The sequence below is a fragment of the Rousettus aegyptiacus genome, unplaced genomic scaffold, assembly GCF_014176215.1.
Source record: "Rousettus aegyptiacus isolate mRouAeg1 unplaced genomic scaffold, mRouAeg1.p scaffold_m13_p_7, whole genome shotgun sequence".
Classification (NCBI taxonomy): Eukaryota; Metazoa; Chordata; class Mammalia; order Chiroptera; family Pteropodidae; genus Rousettus; species Rousettus aegyptiacus.
Window position 1 is genome coordinate 52,492,336 of NW_023416310.1, and position 24,818 is coordinate 52,517,153.

Genomic DNA, 24,818 nt, shown 5'->3' on the forward strand with positions numbered 1-24,818 from the left:
AACCATCCCTTTCTTAAGGTGCCTCGAACCACCTGCATTCGGTTTCTTATTCCTGCCAGGACACTGTCTCATCTAAGTATCTGTCCTAGTTCTCTCTCAGATGTGTTGAGAATTTCAACTGCAGTAATGTATGAAAGCATTTTATGAATTCTAAGGAGTAATACAAACATTAGTTTTTAGTTTTATTGCCTTAAACTACCCATTCCTTTTTATCTGCTTTAATTGTTGTCTTTAGCTGAAGTTTGCTTGTTTCTTAATTCTGTTAATGATGATCTGTCCTGTCATATTAAAGAGTGAATATTTTCCTGACAGTTCTTCAGATCCTTGAAAACATTGGCATTTGTACCAGGCTTTCCATTCTCTGAGTTAATCAGTCTGAATTGCCTCAGATGTTATTTATGTGACTTGGTTATAAGTTTTCCTCTTTTCTGGTCACTCAACACATTTCCATTCAAGATCACCCTCTTTCACTGTAATGTTCGGAACTTAATATTTCAGTATCATCTCATTAGGCAGTAGTTCACATTTTTTTGTTTGTTTCCTGCCACCAACCTTTTCTCCTTTTTTCTTTCCACTAATCCTTTCGCTTCAACTTTTTCCCCCTGCTTCTTAAACCCCATGTGATTAGGACATGGACATTTTTGGCTCCTTCCAAAAATGTCCATGTCCTAATCCTTGGAACCTGTGAATCTATTACCTTATATGTTACCAGAGACTTTAAAGATGTGATTCACGTGGGGACCTTGAGCTGGGGAGAATATCTGAATGACCTCAGTGTAATCACAGTGGCCCTGAAAAGTGGATGAGGAGGCAGAAGAGGAGGTCAGAGTGAGGTGGCATCAGAGCTCAACTCATTGTCATTGGATATGAAGATGGAAGAAGGGAGCCGTGAGCCAAGGAATGTAGGGGCTGGAAAGGGCAGAGAAATAGATTCTCCCCTAGAGCCTCCAGAAAGTAATGCTGGACTGCCGAAGCATTGACTTCAGTCCAGTGAGAGCCTTGTCAAACTTTTAACATATAGAACTTTCTGTTAATAACTTTCGGTTGTTTTAAGCCACTGAGTTTGTGGTTATTTATTCTACTACAAAAGAAAAGGAATATACTTTGTGTGGGATGTTAATCTCATCTTTTTCTTTATAAGTTTTGTCTCCTTATTCTAGGATGTTGAGAATATCTTCAGTCCTGTTTCCATTATCTAGTGTGTTACTTTTCTGTATGATTCATTCACTCATAAATTTGTTCAGCCCAGTAACTGTGTTGCTAAGACAGATATTGGCCACGTCAGGAACCTGATAAAAGCCCAAAGATTTGACTTTGGTACTTCTCTCTCAGTTAACATATGTATGTATTAATCAGCACTAATTGTGATCCTACCCAACTATATCATCATCTAGTTACTGTTCATCCTCTTTGCTCACTAGACTATCCGAACAAATTTGTTAAATAACACTTTTAAAAAATCAGAAGCATGCACCCCCAATCTACCATTTCAGTAATTCTATCAAAAATTGATAACAAAATAGGCTAAAGAAAAAAATTTAGAACATTGGGGTTACCCCAATCTCATCATTATGACTATGCTATAGCCTGATAATTTGTTTAAAGGGGAAAAAGAAACATTGTCATGATTTAATTTTTCTCTTACATCTTCGATTTCAATGGTGAAGGGGTTCAGAATAGGCCTCCCCAAGATGTGTTATTTTGGCATGTGGAGACCCTATGGGCTCCCAAGAAACTTTACCCTCTCTCTAATTGAAGCCTTGCTCATAATAAGAGTTCTTACCAGAAATAACTTTTTATGACCCATCTATAGGGCAGGGCAAACTTCTAATTACTGAATATCTACTCTTGTTACTATTCTGTGAATGACTATCTTTCTGAAGCCCCAGGCGCCATATCTCAACCTTAGCTCATAATGTCATATATACCTTGTTTTAGCTATTTGTCTTGGAACCACTCATGTATGTGGGATTCCCATACATACAGATGTAATTAAACTTGGTTATTTTCTCCCGTTAATCTGTCTCATGTTGATTTACTTAGATAAGCCAGAAGAACCTAGAAGTGTAGAGGAAAATTTCTTCTTCCCCCACAAGACTAAATTGGATATGTCTTAAGCCAGTCTTCATGGTTTGTCTCCATGTGGAAATATAGGACCCCTGAAAGAGATAATTCTCTGGGAGTTTGCAGAAGCAACTTCATTTATTAGGGACCATCAATTAAACAATTAGCTACCTTGTTAATAGTGTAATGAGGGTCACCCTTGACTTTGTTGTGATTCTTTGCTTTGGACATTAGGGGTCTTGTGGCCTCTTGTAAGCCATTTACACAAGCAGAAGCAGTGAGATTTGTTCTTTTGGCTGGATCATATATATATATTTTTTTCCTTGCAGAGAAAGCTTTCTATTTCTTCTAGGCACTTGGTTGGAATGAGATCTATATCAATTTATCTCAGCCACTGAATGGTACTTACTATGTTATATGGTGAGCTATAAAGTTCCGTTCATAATAAATAGGTTAACTGCTTTCCCAAACCTGTTCCTCATTTAATTTAATATAATGCAGAATATTCAAATTGGCTACATGATGCTAATTCATGTTGAAAAGTTTCTGAGTTTAGATTACCAGTCCTTAGAGTGTGCCAGGCCAAAGAGGTTTATGAGAAAAGTTATATTCATCATTGAAATGAGAAGAACTTAATTTTAGTTTTATTCTAATACTTAGCATCTTCATCACTACTTCTTAAAATCCACCAGAGACAATCTACTCAAGCCATATTTCTAAGATCCTGACATAAGAAAAAGCCATTTTCTTGAAAGTTGTTGAAAAGATTGTCTTGCAGTTCTGCTGACTCAACTGTAAAGTTACAAGGAGTACATCTCATGCTATTGAGAATTGGCCAAAGTAAGGAATTTGATGTTTGAAATGTTTAATCTAATTTGCATGCATTTGCAAATTCAGGCAAAGATAGTATAACTTATAAAAAGCTCTCTGATTTTTTAAATTTTCTACCTTCATTCGGTAACAGCTGATTGCCATGTGCTAGCTAGGAGAAGACACCTGCAAACAATAATATCCTTATCCTGCAATTGATTCTACTTTAACTGAGCTTCTTCAGGTAGCAGAACCATTAGCTACTTCTTGATAGTTTTTATGATCAGACTTAGCACCTAGTATCGAGCAAGCACTGAAGAATGCATCTTCTGTTAAAAGGTTGATTTATTAGTTTATATGTAAAAGAACACCGGAGGTTATAAAGGTAACAAAGACCTTAAACATTATATTGATTTTTTTTCTCCAGAGCTTTTTTCTTCATGTTGTATTGCAGGGTAATAAAATTTCACTAGCCCCATTGGATCCATAAAATCTGAAGTACAACTACCAACTGATAGAAATGAAATTGTTTGACTGGAGCAATAAGCAAGGTCTGCTTTGAACTCTGAGCAGTATAAGTCATTTCGCTGGCCCGTGAGGGTGAATTACAGCCTCTGTGTGCTAAAGGACAACATGTATTTGTAGGAGCTCCCGATTCAGTGATCACTGGCTGATGCAGTGACCTTTACATGGCCATACTAGCCTCAAAAGAAAGATCTTTAGAAATGGAAAATCAACAGCACATTTTTAAATAGAACTTAGATTTTTTTTCTTGTATGAATTAGGTTGTGGATATAAGATATTTGATAGCAGAGTAAAGAGGTAAATACAAAAATAAGTTCCGTTTGCGTATCTCAAGATACACTTTTAAAATAGCGAATTTTATTTACAAAAGTGGGGAGCTGCAGGTTCATCATAGCATGCTGTACTAATATGTACCAGTCTGGAAATTTCTGAGCATCTCTTCTGTGCTGAGCACTGGCCTATGCAAACTCTTGACATGTAGCATCAGTTCATGCTATCTTAGTCTCCCTTAAGCCCAACCCTGCCCCTTGCAGCCCCCAGCACTGTGTCACTCAAGGCCTGAGGCATGGCTCCACTGTATCCAGGTTAAGCATAATAAAGGATCATCCTGAGAAAGAGCGATATGAGCCACCCAGGTGAAGTGAGATTTCTGATTTCAAGCCGCTGGCTTGAGCTCAACATGCAAGTTAGGGAATAGGTGGGTAAGGTCTACAGTATAGCTGCCCTGTTGCCATTCTTATGGATTGACACAGAATGGGTAAGAATGGGAGGTTCCCTGGCCAGTCAGCAAATTTTTACTTAGCTCAGATAACTGACCTGGAGTCTCAGCGGCTGTAATTTAAAGGTACCCATGAGTGCTGTCTCAAACCAGAGGGGACTAGAATGGGAAGTAAACTTATAACTATGTCTTGGCCTGTTTCTGTCAAAAAATGGCAAATCTGAAGCCACTGAGACCTTAGAACTAAGTCATTCTCCATAAAAGTAGCTTTCTTCTTGTTGCATCTTTCATGTTTTGAAATCTGGACTCAAACTGTCGACATTTTCTGGCTTGTTTGCCCGAAACCAAGGTGTATGAATTGGCCAAGAACCAGAGATGGGGTAGTTTTTTGTTTTGTTTTAGGCATTTCATGTTACTTGTTAAATGTCTTATTAACCCCCAACCCAGTTGAAAACCAGCTGTGCTGGCAAGGAGTAGGGTTAATGAGTGGCCAAGTTCCGGTTGATGGGACCCACTTGTGGTCCGGTAAATGTGATTGCAGGTCATGCTGGTGCACACAGGGGCCAGGTATAGACATTTGACTGTTAATGAATTAATGTTGCACAGATTTTATATTTCACAGTGTGCCTAAAAGCTTTGTGTCTTAAATGAATACCTGATAGTATCCAATTTAATTTTGGAAGTAAAATGCCCCAGAGTCTGACCTTTTCCCTAAAGCATGTATGTGTTCATTTATGTTGTATAACTGCTATCCTTGTGCAAGTGAAATGGGACCATGTCCACATCTAGCAGACCAGTGGTGCACATTTGCATGTTTGGCTAGGGTGGCGTCGATGGAGGGCTAACTCAAGGACTACAGGCTAGGTCAGTCTAGAACAGTAGGGTGGGGTCTGCAACCCAGGCAGGACAAATTCAATGCACTTGGGCTGCTTCATTCCACTTCGTAGGCCCTACCAGACATCACTAGTAGATTACAGCCTTTTTTTATGAAACCACAGAATGTACTTTCAGCACTGAAATCCAAATAGTCTCATGTCAGTCATTCTTTGCTCTCATGCTCCTAGGAACCCAACTGCCTTTTGCCACCCTTACCTCAAAAGGTCATTTTAATGGCCAATGGGCAGAGCTCTCTTTGCTGCCAGGAGGAATATCCATGGCTATAAGATGGCCACAGGCTCCATACCACATCTACCAGCCTGGCCACGTTATCCCAGCCAAATGGTGGGCTAAATAATTACCTTGCCACAAAATGCCCCCTTCTTTTGTGAGCGAATCAGCGGTCACCAACCTTTTTGGCATCAGGAACCGGTTTTATGGAAGATAATTTTTTCCACAGACTGGGGGTCGAGGTGGATGGTTTTGGGGTAATTTAAGCACATTACATTTATTGTGCACTTTATTTATATTATTATTACATTGTTATATATAATGAAATAATTATGCAACTAACTATAATGCAGAATCAGATCCCACCAGATGCAGCTGTACAATTGAAGTACATCAACTCGCTTGCCACTATAAATCCTGCCACCATATGTAGCTTAATTGTTTTTTGTCCCACACTGATAGGATTTTGATATGAATCTGCAAGCAGTAAGTTTATTATGGTCTCTGTGCAGTCAAACCTCTCTGCTAATGTTAATCTGTATTTGCAGCCGCTCCCCAGCACTAGCATCACCACCCAGCTCCACCTCAGATCATCAGGCATTAGATTCTCACAAGGCATGTACAGTTCACAGTAGGGTTGGGGAGCCCCGGCCTAAATGACATAAAAAAGCCCAGCCCAAATCCTTGTCAGCAAGACCACTGGGAATTTGGTCAGCTAGCAGATAGCTCATCTTCCTGACCGATGTTGAGCCATGTCCCTATTTCTGTATCTGTCTAGAGCTATGCTTATCTAAACCTTTGTTACTGTTGGCAATTCCAGGAAGGTGAGAATAGTCTTTGAATAGAGTAGGATTTATCATCAAACCAGTAAAAAATAGCGTGGTGTTCCAGGGACCATGAGCTATAAGGCTGTACACTCTGTCAATAGAATATGGCCAGTTGATTAATCTCAGAAATCCCACCTCTTGATTTTCCCTCACCTTCTGTTCTTTTTTTCACTTAAATTACGTTTTTCTTATTGAAGTAGGAGAGGAAATTAATGTGTCCTGACCCTGTGCCATGGGCCAGGATTTTCACAGTCATTTCATCTAATACATACAGTGACCGTGAGACAGACATTATTATCTCATTATTTAGGTGAGACAGCCAAGGCTCACAGAGTTTAAGTGACTTACTCATGGACTTCACATTATTGCTTATGTTTATTAATGGCATAAACAACATTCAAATTCAGGTTTAAAAATGCAGATTCAATGAAGTATATTATTTTCTCCTCCTAACAGTTCCTGGGAAAACATCCTTTACAGTTTTCCTTTGAAAATATCACCAGAATCTTCCTTTTGCTATAATACTAATTTTTGTGGGTTCTGGTTTATGAAAGAAGATGTGACTTATTTCATGACTTTTTACTAAAGAATAACTTTGGGAGAGTTAAGGTAATTTTCCAGATGATGCAACTATATAAATTATGAAAGTTACTGGGGAAACATGTAGATGATAACAAATCGAGTTGCTGTGCACACAGATTTGGTGTGAGATGATCCTATTAATATTGTGCCATTCCTCACCACCCCAGCCCCCAACCTCATCTGTTGCCTTCATTTTACCTGACCAGCCTCAGAAAAGGTGAGAATTATATGTGTGAAACCTACATGATGACTCCAGCAGCTCTTTTTCCCCAGTCTCTAAAATCTAAAATAAGTGACATGTTATAACTCATCCCTCATGTCGGATGGGTTGCCAACATTTGACCTCAGCAAGCCACACCAAATGACAGAGGGTACCTGACTATAAAGTTCCATTTAAATATGACTTTTTAGAAATCGTCAGAATCGAATCCCTGAGTTTGAATGGCATTTCGAAGGATTGTTAATTCCAAGATTTTTTTTCCTCTGTTCAAATCACTCTTTGAGGAGTCATTTTCATTTGACTGTCTGCTCATGATTTTATGGCATGCAAGTGACAAGCACTGCCTGTAACACATCGTGGGAGGATACCCACTAAAAGAGAGCTCAAACTGAATGACATTGGATGTGAATCGCAACCTTTTTCTGCCAGGCTGGGTGATATTTAGCATGCCTTGACATATGCTAAACTCTAAAATTTCAAAATAATCAGAAATCCCTTGGGGATGTTACATAGAATATCTGAATCAGAATTCTCTTGTTATTTAACAGTCTAAAATATTTTCTATCATTTCAATTCAATATTTTATCTGAATTCTACCATATAGATTTGAAACATTGAAGATGACCTTAAAGTCTTAAGTAATGGTTTTACAGTATTTGGACAGTCATTTGTGTTTGAGGTTCCTAATATGTGCCTTCTACTGAAACCTACTTAGAAGTTTTAATAATGAAGATATTGGTATCTTGAAATATAAAAATAAAATAGTGTTAATAGATAATTTTTGTCTTGCCCAAGAAACTCTAGGCACATTCTATTTGTTGTCTTTCATATCCAAAAGAGGTATTAGCGACCCATTAATTTTTCTATAGTGAGTTATTTTCATATCATTAATTGAGGTCTGAGACCATGTTCAAAAGGTTGTGCAGTTTACTTTTTTAGATTGACTATTTATTTTTTTTGCTAGCACTCAGTGCTAACCTCAGAAAGATAACCTACCTGTGTTCATGGAAGAAAGGAAAGAGAGAAAGGAGGAAAGAAAGAGGAGAGGAAAGAGAGAAAGGAGTGAAAATTATTTTCGTCCTTGCCAGTCTGTGGAAATTGCTCTTTTCAGAGCATCGATGACTCCCATCTTGCTAATTCAACACGTCATATCGAGTTTTGTTTGTTCGTTTGTTTTTTACTTTTAACAGCGCTTAAGGCAGGTGACTACTATGCCTTTATTGAAACTTTCTTTTTTTCTTCTTTCCGTCCTTCCTGCCTTTCATCCTTCCTCCTGCGACACCACACCCTCCTGTTTTTTTGTTTCTTTGTTTCCTAACAGAATCACTTTCCTGGAGCTTCTTCTGCTCCTGACTTCTAAATTTTGGAGTTCCAATTTCTTCTTCTATACTCATTCCTTAGCAGGTTTCTTCTTTTTATTCCCAAGGCTTTAAATTTTTCTGTCCACTCATAATTCTCAAGTTTTTAACTCCAGTCCTGATGTCTCCTTTGAGCTCAAGCGTGTGTGTGTGTTTATTTGAGATCTCTAAAGTGTTGCCTAATAAGCAGCTTAAACTGTTTTCTCTAGTTAAGGCTGTTGCCTCTCAAACTATGCTTCCCCGACCATCAGTGCATGTACCACCAACAACCCAGTTTCTTAGGCAACAAACCTATGAGTTATGCTTGTCTCCCTTTGCTTCGCACCTTACATCCAGTCCATCTGGAGGCCTTTAGACTCTTCCTTCAAAATATTCCATTCTGATCATGTTCATCAATGTTACCAGTGTCACCCACTAAACTGCTAAGCTTCTCACTGATCTCTCTGCTTCCTGTCTTGCTTCATGCTGGTCAGTTCTCTAAACAGCATCTGGGATGACCTTTAATAAATACACATAAAAGCATGCCATTTTTTCCTCCAAAGCCTGCAGAATAAAATCACAGTGCCTTACCATGTTGGATCGAACAAGAACTGGTTTATCTTATAGTAACAAACAATCCCAGTGGTTTGAGGAGCTACCTCAAAAGTTAAGTATAGACTTAGTATATGGTGAGCAATTCCCCTCCTAGGTATATACCCAAAACAATTGAAAGCAGGAACTCAGACGAATACATGTACATGCATGTTCATAGCAGCACTATTTACAGTAGCCAAAAGGTAGAAACAATTTAAGTGTCTATCAACAGAGAATGGAAAAATGTGGTATAGCTATGCAGTAGAATCTTATTTAGCCATTGAAAAGGAATGAAGGACTGCTATACGCTACAGTGTGAATGAACCTTGAAAACATTATGCTAAATGAAAGAAACAAGACAGAAAACGTAATATATTGTGTGAGTCCTTTTATATGACATATCTGGAGTAGGCGAATCCATAGAGACAGAATGCAATTTGGTGGTTACGGGGTGCTGGGGAGAGGGAGGGTCCTGTCAGTGGATATGGTGTTTCCTTTTGGAGTGATGAAAATGATTTGGAACCACATAGAAGTGGTGCTTGCGTGATATCTTGAATGTACTAAATGCCACTGAATTGTTTAAAAGGGTGAATTTTATGTTGTGTGAATTTTACCTCAATTAAAAATAACACCAGAAACAGAGTTCATTCATTTCACTTGCCCATCTAGAGTCAGCTAGAACTTTTGTTGCACATGTTGGTCAGTTTCAGTCTTGAAACACAGGCTGACAGGACAACCACTATTTAAAACATTCCTGGTAAAACACATAATTCATGAAGATAGGGAATTTGTTCATTGCTGTATTCCCAGGAAACAGAACATTGTCAGATTCATTGAAATAGTAACTATATCTTGAGTGGAAGAATAAAATAATAGACATAATAGTTTTAAGTAAAAAACAATACAAAATAAAGACACGTACAAAGAAAATAAAAGTCTAAGTGCGAAAAATTTCATTTTCTGTGGTAATCTGCTATCTTTTTCATTAGTCTTATCACATGTCTTTGCCTTTTTTAGGGAGTTGAAGAACGAGGGTTTGCACGGCGTTCTTGTCCTTCTTTTAGACTTTGAATCCCTTCCTTGCCCACGTCATATTCTACATTTCATTAGTGATCTAGCTACCTCATCTCCCCTTGGGACTACCCCAGTCTCACAGGGTATGAGGCTGTAGCGGGGATTTTGGATTTAACAAAAACCAACTACTCTAATCTAGAGAGTTGAAATCAGTTGATTATGGACCTCTCACCTTTATTTGACATAGTTGAACAGCTGTTTCCCAAATATTCCATGTTGGAGTATATGGACTGAGATTAGTTTTGTATGTCTGGCTGTGTTCTACCTAGGTCTTTTATTTCCCTATCCTCCCAGATCTTGATGCTTTTCACTTGTCGAGATTCTTTTCTGACACGGAAATCCTGGCAGCTTTGTTTCTAATCAGTCTTCCCAAGGCAGCTGGTACTTGTCACTAAAACTTGTCACTGCCTGGATATCCCAAAGTACCCATTTCTCTCTCTTCTACACTGTCTAACTTCTTTGAATTTCACCTTTTTTGCAGTACTGGTACATAGCCCGAGTAGAACTGGAGTAGGCAAATCCATAGAGACAGCATGCAATTTGGTGGTTACCGGGTGTTTCTTCCCTGCTTAGGGTTTATCTGCAACACATTGTGTATTTTTCCTTGAAAAGGTGAGAAATCCATACTTCTGTCATTGGTAGTCTTGCTAAAGACCTGCTTTTTCTTCTTGCCACCCGGCATGTGCAGTTATGCCACGGCGTGGAACCCTTTCCAGGCAGCAGGTCTGGCAACTGTTCACTATGTTTCTAAGAGCCAAATATCTTAATGTCCCTGATCTGTTATTTTCATACTTCTAAGCAAGATGATTTTCTGCCTTTGTCTTCCTGAAACAAATTCCTTATTAAATAGTAGGACATAACCTTGCTTTCTTTATAAAGAAAGTCTTTTGAGATAAAAAAAAAAAAAAAATTTCCTGACCTCCCCCCCCCCAAAAAAAAAAAAAAACCTCATCTAATTTCACATTTGTTACTGTTTTATGTCCTAATAATAGCTGGCATTCTTTTAGGTGTTTTTTATGTGTTAGAGAAAGGGTTGAGCATAATCAAATTTATATGCCTAATAGCCTGTGGAGACAGGTACTGTGATTATCCTTATTTTTACCGATGATAAACTACGTTCAGGGAGGTTAAGTAGTTTGTCGATGGTCACACTATCTATTAAGTGACAGAACTGGTTGTTGAGCTCAGACTGTTGACTTCAGGGACCAAGTCTAATGACTACATTATGCTGGCTTTCCTGGTACACCACCAACAAATGCTAAATTCAGTTTAAGCCATGAAATTAACAACAGCAACAAAAATTCCAATGTGAACAAGAAAGGCACACATGTACTAGGCAACTGGCCTTGATTGGAGCTCAGTATTTTGGGGGACAACAATCTAAGACAACCATCTCTCATGCCTAGTTTGTGAGCACCATGCTCTAAAGATAACTCTTGAAATTCAAGGACAGCAAATTATATGCGTTTTTACTTGATTAAGCTAAATCAATAAGCACTTCACATAAGACAGTGACTAAAGGGAGGGCTATCCTTCCATACACTTCATTTTAATCAAGCTGTTAAAAGAAAGGGGTAAACCCGACCCTGCCAACTTTCAGGCCCACCCAAGCTGCCTCTAGTGGCTTTTCCTTACAAGTAGCCTATTTTGGTTCATGCTGTGAACTTTTCTAAAATCTCCCAAAGGTTCAGAAAACCGAAACAAGCAGCATCTGACCTTAGGGTGCCCCATACCTCTTACTGAGCAGCCCAAACCAGGCACTAGCAGGAGGTGGCCTCAGTTCACAGCTTGTCCTCTTGAGGCACCTCTAAGCTCAGCACGGGTTGTGGCCATCTGCAGGATTGATTGGTCACTCTTGCCAGGTGGTCCTGGGCAGTGCACAGGCCGTAACTGAACTTGGCCTATGGCGGGGCCCATCCTTGGAGGCCCTGGGGATGGTGAACTGGTCGCCAGCTTTGACCTGGGAGGGAGTACCACTTGGGGCTGTATCTGAGGACAACACACCCAAAGGGAAGACTGGGCAGGCACCAGAAGCCTACTAAAGTGAATCCTGCCCCATAGGGTCAGCCTTTCACTGACCAGTCTTCACAATCAGCCCCAGGGTCTGTCCCCCCCCCCATTAATGTGCAAATGACAACCAAGGCTCAACTACAACAGGAGGACACACACAAGCCATACAAGTAACAACCTAGAGCATCTGACTCAGGTAACCAGGGAAAGCTGTGCCCCTGAGCCCCACAGGACACCTGCTGCATTAACCCACTCTACAAAGACTGAGGGACTTAGGAGCCTTACCTAATACATAGAAACAAACACAGGGAGGCAGCCAAAATGGGGAGACAAAGAAACATGTCCCAATTGAAAGAACAGAACAGAGCTCCAGAAAAATAACAAAATGGAGACAAGCAATCTGACAGAATGCAGAGTTCAAAACACAGGTTACCGGATGCTCAGTGAACTTGGGGAAAGAGTAGATGAACTCAATGAGGACTTATCAAAGACATAGGAAACATAAAAATAGAGATAGAAAACATAAAAAAGAACTAGTCAGAAATGAAGACTACAATAACTGAAATGAAGATCAACAGTAGGATCAAATTGGCAATTTAGAAGATGAAGTAGCAGAAATCACCCAATCAGTACAGCAACAAGAAAAAAAAAGTTAAAAAAAACAAAGGATAGTTTAAGGGGCCTCTGGAACAACTTCAAGTATAATAGCATTGACATCATAGGGATAATAGAAGGAGAAGAGAGAGAGCAAGGAATTGAAAACATATTTGAAGAAATAATGAGGAAAAATTTCCCAGCCCTGACAAATGAAATAGACATATAAGCCCAGCAAGCCCAGAGAGTCTCAAACAAGATGAAACTGAAGAGGCTCACACCTAGACACATCATAATTAAAATGCCAAAAGTTAAAGACAAAGAGAATCTTAAAAGCAGCAAGAGAAAAGCAGTTATTTACCTACAAGTGAGCTCCTGTAAGACTGTCAGGTGATTTGTCAAAAGAAACTTTGCAGGCCAGAAGAGATTGGCACAAAATAGTCAAACTGATGAAAGTAAGGACCTACAACCAAGATTGCCCAGAAAAGCTATCATTCAGAATTGAAAGACAAAGAAGGAGCTTCCTAGACAAGAAAAACTGAAGGAGTTCATCACCACCAAGCCAGTATTACAGGAAATGGTGGAGGGACTTCTTTAACAAGAAGAAAAAACAGATAAAAAGATAAAAAATGTTAATAAAATGATAATAACTACATATCTATCAACAATTACTTTATATGTAAAAGTAAATGCTCCAATCAAACAAAAGAGTGGCTGAATGAATAAGAACACAAGACACATATGTCACCTACAAGAGTCTTACTTCCAATTGAAAGGTACATATAGACTGAAAGTAAAGGGATGGAAAAAAGATATTTCAAGAAACTGGAAACAAAACAAAAAAATCTGGGGTAGCAATGCTTATACCAGACAAAATAGACTTTAAAACAGACTATACCAGAAGACAAAGAAGGATATGGCAATTCCACTTCTGGGTATTTATCTGAAGAAACCCAAAATACTACTTTGAAAGAGAGATGTAAATTCATATGTTCATTGCAGCATTATTTACAATAACCAAGATATGGAGGCATCCTGGGTGTCCATCAGCGAATGAATGGATAAAGAATAAGTGATACATATATACAATGGAATATTACTCAGCCATTAAAAAAATGAAATCTTACCATCTGCAACAGTCTGGATAGAGCTAGAGGGTATTGTGCTGAGTGGAGTAAGTCAAGCAGACAAATCCCATATGATTTTACTTACATGTGGAATCTAAAGAACAAAACAAACAAACAAAACAGAAACAAACTCATATATACAGAGAACATTTTGGTGGTTGCCAGATAGGAGGAGGATTGGGAGTGATGAAAAAGAGGAAGGGATTAAGAAGTACAAATTGGTAGTTAGAAAATAGTTAGTGGGGTTTTAAAGTACACCATAAAGAATATAGTCAATAATATTGCCATAACTATGTATAGTATCAGATGGGTACTAGACTTATTGAGGTCATCACTTCGTAAGATATATAAATATCTGAATACCAGGTTGTACACCTGGCATTAAAAAATAAAAACTATATATTTAAAAGAATAAATAAAGGGGTCAAAATAAATTACAGGTCTCTTTAAAAGAGAACTTTTCGAATCCTTATTACAGATGTAGAAATACTTTTAAATAAGTTGAGAGATCATAAGTAATTACCTGGAGATGAAAGTTTAAGGAGTCTACCGAGAGACAGGTAAAGATGCTTTTGCTGATTCTCTAACTTAGAGCCACAACACTGTGACTCTGAACTCTCAGGAACCCACCTCTTCTGTGCTCTCTAACCCTTTCTTTCGTCCTTTGGTTGCTTTATTTTCACTTTTGGCCAGTGATTATTGAAAATACAATATTCACCTCTATGTACAATCAACTAAAATGGAAGAACAGCTTTTCAAGTTTTAAAATTCAGTACAAGATACTGTCTGGCATTGTGGTTTCTAAGATTATACACCATGCCATGTTTTGTTTTGTTTTTGATGAATAAGTACATTTATCTGGCATGAGCAAAAATTAGCTTCAGAGTAGGTAGAAATAACTTACTCTGTGGCATGATTTGAAAGAGACCACAGTGCAGTCCCACTACCTGATATTCTACTCTTACTTCATTTGAGTTTGTGAAAGGTTTGGGTTACTATACCAAATAGGTACACATTCCTAGAAATAGCAAGGGTTTTAGGCCCTCATGAACTAAGTCTTTTCTTGGAGCTTGGCATATTAAGAGCCTCGGAGAAGAACAGCCTAGAGAAAGGGAATTTAGACTGGAAAGGGGACTGCAAGAAATGAGAGGAGGGAAGGCGGGAAAAAAGACTCCCCAACAACTAACCAGCTTCACAACTATGCCAGTGTCTTCTGGATCAAGAGTGGAACATTTGCACTCCACTGATATGAGGCTGCTTGATACTTCTCTCTTTTCAAAAATGCCTTGGGGAAGAAATTCTATCTATGCTTATTGTGTTTAAGAACCTGTATTTCTCCTGGAACATAATTCCAAATATTCTTGGTTTTCTAGGGTACTACTATAGGTTAGCCAATGCTCACTCAGCCTCTTAATCTCCTTTGCTATGCTGTGGATCGACCAGGATGCCCATTGCTGCCATCTACTGGGCTGCATGTTTTGGCCTCTGTGGAGAAAAAGAAAATTATTTCCAAGCTGATTTCTGGACCCACAGCATCTCTATTAAGTATATTACCGCCTTCCATTTGCACCTGGGAGGGTCTCCTAGGTATTCCATCCTGGCAGGTCTTAGATACAATAATAATAGGTGGCAGGCTGTACTGGAGGATTGAGGCTCCAGTAAATTACTGTTAGGAAAGCAATTTGACATCCTTTCATCCTTTGATGAAAGCTAAATGCAAAATCTGTGTGAAAATATCTAAAAAAATTGGAAGTCACAGGTGGGATGGGGGAGAGCTGGAAACGTGACAGGAATCGTGACTCAAAGAGGGGCAGGACTCAAGGTGCTGCTGCGATTTTACGACATTATTTCTTTCTAAGATTAATGCATCTGTAGAACGTCTTGGCTTTACTCCTGGATCCCATCAGTTTAGCAAGGACATACACAAATGGCTTCCATGGTCTGACTGATTAGACTGGGGCTGGAAAGACGGGTCCAAGAAGCCCCTTTCTTCTGTTTGGAAATGTGTGCAATGCTGTGGCGTTCACGCAGTCCCACTCTGGACTCCTCTATTATCTGTTGGTTCTAGTCTGACTCATAAGGACAGCAGACATAACTTTTACTTCTTTTACTTCTCTGTGCCTTTTTTTTTTTTTTTCAGTGTTTTTTGTAAATCCAAAAGCAAATCCGTGGACGTAGTCGGGTATCTCCTCCCCTAACTTTCCACAAAAGTATACTTCCGTGTGGCCTCATCTCTTCTCCTTTCCTCAAGACACACATATAAAATAGTATAACATTAATATCTTCATATTTCCCTATGTTTTTAAAATTGTTTTATATATAGATATCTTATTGCCTGGATTAAATGGCATGTTTCTCAATAGTTAATCTTTGCTATTTCCACAATACCTAGAAAAACATTAATAATAGGTAGTATCTCTTGTGTGCTCATTCTAAGGGCTGTTTTAAGTGCTTTACATAGATGGCCTTATTTACTTATTTCTCAGCTGGGGCATTTGGTTGGGTGTCTCGGTGCTTCCCCACATCGCCTCTCTCCAGGGCTGAGTTAGGTCTCTCTCAGTGTAAAGGCAGGAGATGCCAGGGCATTTGAAAGTATAGGCTCCAGTTTGGCACAGCATGACTTCCAAAGCATTCCTTGGTTAGAGCAAGTCACAAGGCTGGCCAGATCCAAGAGGGCAGCGCACTAGGATATGAATACCAGCAGACCTGGTTCACATAAAGAGTATCACACAAAGACAGCAAAACAGTATTTTATTTTATTTACTATTTTATATTTTATTATTTTAATTTTATTTTATTTTATTTATCTATCTATCTATCTATCTATCTATCTATCTATCTATCTATCTATCATCATCTGTATCTACTTACTTACTTACATCCTTACATCTACAGCACCTGGTCTTCCTAGGTGGTCTCCCATCCAAGAACTAACCAGGTCTGACCCTGCTTAGTTTCCGAGCTCAGACAGGATCGGGCTTGTTTAGGGCAGCATGGCCATAGATCATAAAGTATAAGTTTTATTACCATTGATCCAACAGCATGTTTAAAACAGAGAAGATACAGCTTCTGCTTTTGCTCTGTACAAGTACCTGATATTCCAGAAATTCAAAATGAAACCCAAACAAAAACAAAGACGATGAAACTGACAAACAAGAGCGATGAGTACAAACACAGCCCACCTTGGATGACTTGGAATGTTTGTTCTGTGGGTATTATTAAGAGCAGCAATGACCACAGTACACTCCATTCTAACTTCCGCGACGTGTGCCCCTTTATTTTAGGCACTTTAACTTGTATGCTTTTCACAGTTGGGGAAACGGTACACATACACAGTTGGGGAAACAGACACATACACGTCCTTACCTCTAGGTGCAAATGAGGGAGTAAAAATTGAATATGCTGGAGTTATGTTACACATGGAGTAAGAGCTGGGGGTGTCTAGAAAACATGGTGGTTCATTCCAAGAGCAATAAAGAGTCATGTAACTTTTATTACATGCAGGGCCTCTGTTCAAGGAAGTGGATGTTCAGGTTTCGTTTCCAAAATAGATTGCATATTTTCAGTGCTCATTGAAAGAAACAAGGGAGAGTGGGTGAGATGGTGCTCTGGCAGCCCTTGTTATTTATAGTTGGTGACATTGTTAGTGTTCACCCCACCGAGAACTGAATGGCATCTAAGCCCGAAATTTCCATATCTTTGGAAAGCTTTTAGCTCCTCACTGCCTGTTGGCATGGTAACATGACAAGAGTTATGATGTCAAAACCATATGAACTCATGACTGATCTAAAATTATTTGGGAAAGTTTCCCATTTCAAATTTCCATTGAGAGAGGAAGAAAGAGAGGCCACGTGACAGTTTAATTCAAAAGAATAAATATCTTTTTTTCTATTGCCCTGAAATAAATTCTCAATTTTCCCTTCCATGTAATGCTAAAAAAGATTACTGTCCTTCTTATGTTTTTGGCATTTTCTTTCAAATTCAGATACTTTAATCTTCCTTTCTCCTTTAAATTTTTTTGTTATTGTTGTTGTTTTGATTTCCTATTTTGGCTGATGTGAGCAATCTCTGGGCTGCACAGGTTGAGCAGGATGCATAGACATTAACTATAGTTATATGGAATTACTGCAGAAACATGATCACAGTTGAGAAAGGCTTACAAAGTTTCCTCTCATACATCTGAAGAGTGAACAACTATATAGTGACTCAGGATGTCCTCTGGAATTTGCAAGTGTCTCCTGAAGTGAAGGTGGCCTTGAAGAAATGTCGAGAGTTGGCAGAGAGGCCAGGAGACATGAAGAGCTATCTTTTGGGTATTTACTGGCTGTAAGTGTTATTATCACGTCCATGTAGAGGAGCGAACCGAAGGCTAACTCAGATGAAATAAGTTGCACGAGGCCAGACAAAGAGAAAGTGGCAGAACAAAGATTTATTAGAAAAAAATATCTGAGCCTTTTAACAAATGTAGTGGAATTTATTCAGGTGCAAATAAATGAAAAATATAAAGTTGTATCACCTTGGAAGTTTTATTTAACCTGCTTTGTTTTATTCTCAGTTTATCTGTAAAACAGGGAGAATAGAAAACTGCTGTGAAGATAAAATATGAGAACTTGAGCTAGAGACAGAAGCTGATTTTTGTATGAAGACAAATAAATGCTGATTGCCTTGTAGAAATAAATAGGTAATGTGGAATTCTTAGAGATTAGTGGGAAGGATCAACACATCTTGTTTCAGGCACCACTTTTTTTTGTGACTTAAGACAGAACATGACACAGTGTTGGACCTTGGCATAACTACTTCTGCTACCAAAATAATTTCTTGTCTCTAATAACCAAATCTCAAACTGACCACACTCAGATTAAATGAAATTCTTGATCTTCAGCCTTAAACATTATTCCTCAGCAGAATTCATAGCCAAAGGGGGCTTCGAAGTTAGAGGAAGTTATGGGTTTTTTTCTGCTTAACGTTATTAGACTCATACACATGTATTTTTGAGCAGATTTTCACTGAAAGTCTGCTATGTATCAGTCATTCTACTAGGCAAAAGCTGAACAAAATGGACAAAAAACCTGTTGTTGGGGAGCTTCTATTTTAGTGTAGGAAATAGATTAAAAAGATAAAGAAGTAAAACAATGTCAGATAGTAAAAATGCTAAGGAGAAGTTGAGCTAGGAAGAAGGCAGACTAAGCATTTGAGATGTGAAATATGTAGGACTGAAGTTGATATTTTAAATCAGGTGGCTTCAAAGGCATCACTGGAATGAGTTTTCATGCAAGTATCTGGAGGAAGGAGCATCGGGCCGAAAGAGCAGCAGGCACAAAGGCCCTGGGGCCCAGTGTGTTCCGGATGAGCTTGGCGCAGAGAGAATGAGGAGGAAGGCTGTAGCGGATGTCTTATTTTCTGTCTCTACAACACCCTTCATGAGGCAGTACACACATTAATCACCTGAAGTAAATAACTAAATGAGAAGTGGCTTGCCTAAGGTAACAGAATGAGTTTGAGTTAGAACCAGACTTGGTACTCTAGCCCTAATATCATTACACCAAAGCCTGGGCTCCAGCTCTTCTTCATAATTGCAGTCATCTCGAATCACTATATTGTTGTTCACTCTTCCGATGTATGAGAGGAAACTTTGTAAGCCTTTATCAACTGTGATCATGTTTCTGTAGTAATTCCAAATAACTATAGTTAATGCCTGTCTCTGGTATGACCAGGATTTTTGCTTGCTGCTCCTCATTAAGCTATGAGGAGAAATTCAGGCCAGTAGAGCCAGGGATGGATGGTGGCTGAACAAGAATTAAACTACAGATGTCTGTACCCTAGAAGCACATCACAATTGAATTCATATAACTTGGTGCCAGCAGAGCTCCCTTTCCTTCGTGCTGAGATGTATCGATTGTGTCTCTCCACTCAAGAGGGTCTTTATTTGCTCTGGCAGGCAGCAGAAGTGGCTTCTTCAGACCTTTTCATTGGTGCGAGTTCAAAAATTGCTTTGCCAATGGACTAATGCTTTATTTATTATTTTGTTATTTGTACCATGCGTTTTAGATTTTATAAGCATTTAACAAGAGCTTTTGTATCAACCACTGTTCCAACGTTGTCACGTTTTAACCTCACAATGACTCTGGGAGGTATATTACCCCCAGGTCATAGACAGTAAAGTTTTGAGAAATTTAGTAAATTATTCCAAAAGGTAAAGCATAGTGCAGAAGAGCCAGCTATTCCCTTGCTGTGGAGACAGCGCTTACTTGTAGAGTGTTTGGCCAGTCCGCCTGCCCATGGGGACAGCAGAGGCAACACTGGGAAGAGCAGCCACCGCACTCCCCACACCGAAGGAAAAAGCACAGAGCCTTGCAGTTCGGTGGCACATTAGGTATATCGTGGCTCCTTGCCTTGCACTATGACCAAACTGTTTATCAATTATGAGAGTTGTTCTCAGTTTATTTGAATCTATAAATGCATAAGTGATGTGCATGTTTGCATAGACACACACACACACACACACACACACACTCCACTTCTTATTCTTTGATATGAGTGATGAAATTGTCTTCTATACCTGTGGGTGATTTTGTACCCTCAGGACATTTAGCAATGTCTGAGAGCATTTTTGGTTCTCAAAATGGAGGGGAGGGGTGCTACTGGCATCTGGTGGTTAGAGACTGGGGATGCTGTTAAGTGCCCTACAGCGCGGAGGACATCCCACCTCCCTCCAGCAACAAGAATTGTTCAGCCCAAAATGTCAATAGCACCTATCTAGACTTGTCTATTTTTGACATTACTGTAGTTACTAGAAACTTTGACTTGGAATTGTTCTAATTTTACAGAAAATATTTTTGTTCTAATGTCAAAAATATTTCCTTTAAACTATATGCAGTTACCACTAATGATAATACAAATGTACACCTATTAGGAAAAAAGTGTGGATATTTCTTTGTTGGAAATCTAAAATATAACCTTCTTTTAAAAAATCTTAAAATGACTTTTTTTTCTAGATTATTATTATTTTTTTCTTTTTAATTTTTCTGCACTTTCAGACTCAGTAAGCTTTGCCAGTCTACAATATGAAAACTTTTTCGGTCAGAAGGAATAGTACCCTTCCAAGCCCTGATTTAATTCATCAACAAGTCTTGTGCTGTGCTGTGCTTTACCTTGGGTGAGTGCAGAGGGGTGACTGGGTTAATGCAGGATGTCCTCTGTTGAAATAGTGCGACGAAGCAGTGATTCAGGCCCCAAACAAAAATTACATAGTCCCCTTGGATTCCTTGTTTGCTATGGACAGGTCATCATTAAAGTTTGTGTAGGATACGATTTATACCATTGAGACTCATTTGTTTTTTTCCTTCTGGAAGAGGAGGCTATCTTTTGTTGCAGGGAATTTACTTGTATTCATTTCTTAATGATGATGCTAAGGTGGCCAGACCATATATGTTGGCCATATACTTGCATAGATTTTCTGAGTTGAAGTTAGAGGGAAGCAGTCCTGCCACAATTGTCTAGATGTCCTTGACTTTTGGACATCTGTTAATCTTCCCATTTCCTCTGTTGGGGTTTTGGGCTCCATCAGCAATTTGAGCCTAGTTCATCTGTCATCTATGACAGTCAGAAGTTGGCATCCAACTTGTGTTAGAAAGGGCTGAATTGTTCTCTGGCAGTGGGTTCTATATAATGATGACTAGCATCAGGGGATACTACCTCCCTGCCCCCACCAATACTTCTGGATCTCAGGCCATCGAAAGCCTTAATAACTAGGTGCCTTTATTTTTTGGCTCAGTAACAGCAGGCAATTTGATACCAGTCTAGTAAAGCTTAAGTGCAATGTTAGGGAAGACAAGAGTCAGTTTCAAATCCAGCTTTTGCTTCCAGTCTTTTCTGCCCAGTTGATCACAAGTGCTGGAAGAGCTGACAGCTACCATTGAGCAGTTGGAGAAATGCCTCTAGGAAGCATGCTATTAATTTTGATGTCACTCATGCTTCATCTTTTCATGGCTCCCCATAATTGCCTGCTAACAGAAAAGCTAATATCTATTGAGTAGTACCAGGCACCATTCTAAATAGTTTGTCTACTATCTCATTTAATACTTCCCAAATAGGAATACTCTATTTATCATTATGGTAATTTGACACATGAAGAAACTGAGCTTCAAAATTTTAAGCAATTAAAATCAAGGTCAAGGATTTTGTAAATAGCAGATATAATCAGCTTGAACCCAGGGAGTCTGTCTCTAGAATCTTCTCTCTTATTCATTAATGATTGTGTTTTGATGTATCCCTAAGAGATGTACCTTAGGGTATATTTTTTATGAAAGCAGTGCCTCTATAAAAACTCTGATACAGTGGATATGTGCAGTATGGAATGGATATGTGCAGTTAGGACACCATCATGATGTCCTAATATAGGGCTGAACACTTTCTGATCGATTGCTTGCTTTGCATCAACTCATATATTCAAGCAAATAAATATAGTTAAACTTAATACCTACTTAGGTCCCTTATTTCCTAGAAAACTAGAATGTCAGAATTGAAAAGGGCTTCTGAAATTATTTAATTTTATTTGTTGATTTATTTACAACTACCTCAAATACAGGAAGCATTCGAAGTGGTTTAATAATGAAACTAAAGTATGACAAGACAAAAAGAAGTAAAATCCAGAAAAGGGAAAATAAGTGTAAGTATTGGAAAAAACTAAGATAAAACCAGAGAGAGCATGCTTTAAAGGCCCTGCACACTTATAAGTTCCAGACCACATATATAGATGTCAATTACTAGCAACTGATGAAAAGAAATGAGGTTGGCCAGATATGCATCTCAAATAGACAAATAGTTTCTTTCCTCAACAGAAACTTAACTAGAAAACCGAAAAAGTCATGTAAGTGAACCTGAGCCTTCCTGTCCTAACCTGCTGCTGGAGAGGTTACATTTAATAACCTCTGTGTTCTCCATCTCTAAGTGTCCAGGGCTTCAAATTTAATGCACACTTTCCAATTTTTAAGGTAGAAGTTACCTGTTTTTTTTCTTAGATTTGTATTTCTTTTTTTTTTTCTTCCCTAATTATATAGCCTTTTAGACCCAATAAGTCTCGTTGTTCCATGCTTGAGAAAACTACAAACTCTTTATTATCATTTGGTCAAATAAAGAATTCATATTCTAAAAAAAAAAAAAAAAAAAAAAAAAGTGAAATGTCTTCCATGGAGTAAGGTAAACTCCTAGGATTCATTCGTTATTACAAGTTGAAGATCTATCAAAAATCAAGACATTTAAAATATGATGGGGTAATAAATAGGGCATTTTTATTCAATTTACTCAACCAATTTATCTGCAAAATTTAGAGATCTAGATATCAAACAAAGGTGGGTCCCCATGTCTGAAAATAAATTGATAACAAAGCTGTAAATGTGTGATAGCAGTTAGAAAGGAGAGGATGAGAGATTGTGCTGTAATAATAATCAAAATCTTAAAGGATTAATAATAGAAGTTTATTTCTCCCTTACCAAAAAAAAAAAAAAATCTGCAGAACCTGTAGTCTCTCTAGGTAGGTAGCTGTTTATCAGGCTGATTCAATATGGTGACTTCATCATCTTAAAACCAGGCTTCCACATTCCCCCGTGCAGAAAAAGAGGGCCTGGAGAATCCCATAGAGACTTTACACAGCCTTGGTCTTCAAATGGCATCATTATTTTTACTCATATTTCATAGGCTAGAATGGGTCAATATCTTTGTCTATGTTTTCCAATGCCTAGTAAAGAAAGGAAAATGTAATACTGATTAGAACTGTCAATTCCTACCTTATTCATATAAGTGTTTTGGCTCCAAGCCCTGTAATAGCACAAATTAAGCTTCTAGTGATTTATTCTTTCTAAAATTGTAGGGGTTATTACTGAGATTTTTGATTATTTTTATCAATTTTATAATTAAACTTTAAAAACTCATTTGTACTATCATATTTACATTTATATTTTTAAAACCTCATATAATTATGTAAAAATCATTACAAGTTGTTTTAAAGATTTTTTTAGATAAAATAAAATGTTAAAAGTAAAGAAGAAAGTCAATTTGTTTTATGTGCGCTATATATATGCTTTGTTAAATTCTATAGATTAACGTTTTTCACATGGACTATTTTAGAAAAAAAACAAGCAATTATAAATTAATTTAGAAACAAAGGCCTCATAATCATTGTTTTATAATGGTGCTTTGTCAAATAAGTAATTAACTGAGGGCTTTAAGCTGTAATATAACTTATTTTCCATTTTGCTCATTTTTTTACAAATCAGAGAATCTTTTTTCTTTACCTAACCGGTCCAACACTTGATGCTGTTTTCCTCACTGTGTTCTGAATGGGCTCACTTATTTTCACTAGTCTTTGCCTGGTATTAGAGTTTTTAGTTGATGTGGCTCATTTATCAGCCAAGTATGGAGAGATACTGAAAGATGTTTTGTCATTTGCCACTGTCAAAATGATGCATTCACTTACGTCCTAGTTTCTTTGAAAGAGCTTGAGTTGCACTTATTTTGTAGGGTAAAGCATGAGAATAAATGATACACAACTAAGTAAACATAGAGAAAAAACAGCTCAGAAAACGAAAATCCAGGGAGCTTCTTTACCAAGCGCACATTTTAGAGTTAGAGGAGATCACATAAAATGTCCATAACTACTTTTTTTAGGTTTGATCTATCACCTGCTAGCATTCTGACTTTTAGACTGGATACTGCAATTCTTGTGGGCAGAGAGATGGAAAGAGAAGTCACTTCCTTTCTTCTTCATTGACCCATTTAGGCTCTATCTATACGAGGGTGGCATGCCAACCATTGGCTATGACACGTGGCATGCAAATTCAGGCAGAGCTTCAATTCCAGAAGCAGTAAATTAATATAGGGGGAGTGTCTGTTTGCTTTTTTCTTTTTCTTGCTTTAGGTCCTGTAAATGTAATTTTACAGTTGTTTTATTTGTTCATTTGTCACGAAAATAGGAAGGGACAGGGATGTGGTACCTGTAATTCCCTAACGGAACCTGCTCATTTCAAAATGTCCAACTCTTACAGTTATTACGGGAGACAGTTGGAAAGCACAACCACAGTGAATTTTTTTTTTTTGTAATTAAAACAATTCTAACAGACCCCAGAATAACTAGCTGTTATTATAATTTAAAGCAATTTTATCGAGCAAATTTTATTTTTTAGCAGTATCCACTCAAACTTGCTCATTTTTGTTTTGTAAATTTTGATGTTC

General features: G+C 38.1%; 1 protein-coding gene and 1 pseudogene across 6 annotated transcripts in view; one reads left to right on the forward strand and one right to left on the reverse strand.

The window, feature by feature from the left end:
• CTNNA2 (catenin alpha 2) overlaps nt 1-24,818 on the forward strand; it is a 967,153-nt gene that overhangs the window by 367,219 nt on the left and 575,116 nt on the right. The window lies entirely within an intron of this gene.
• LOC118605998 lies at nt 16,476-16,594 on the reverse strand (annotated as a pseudogene).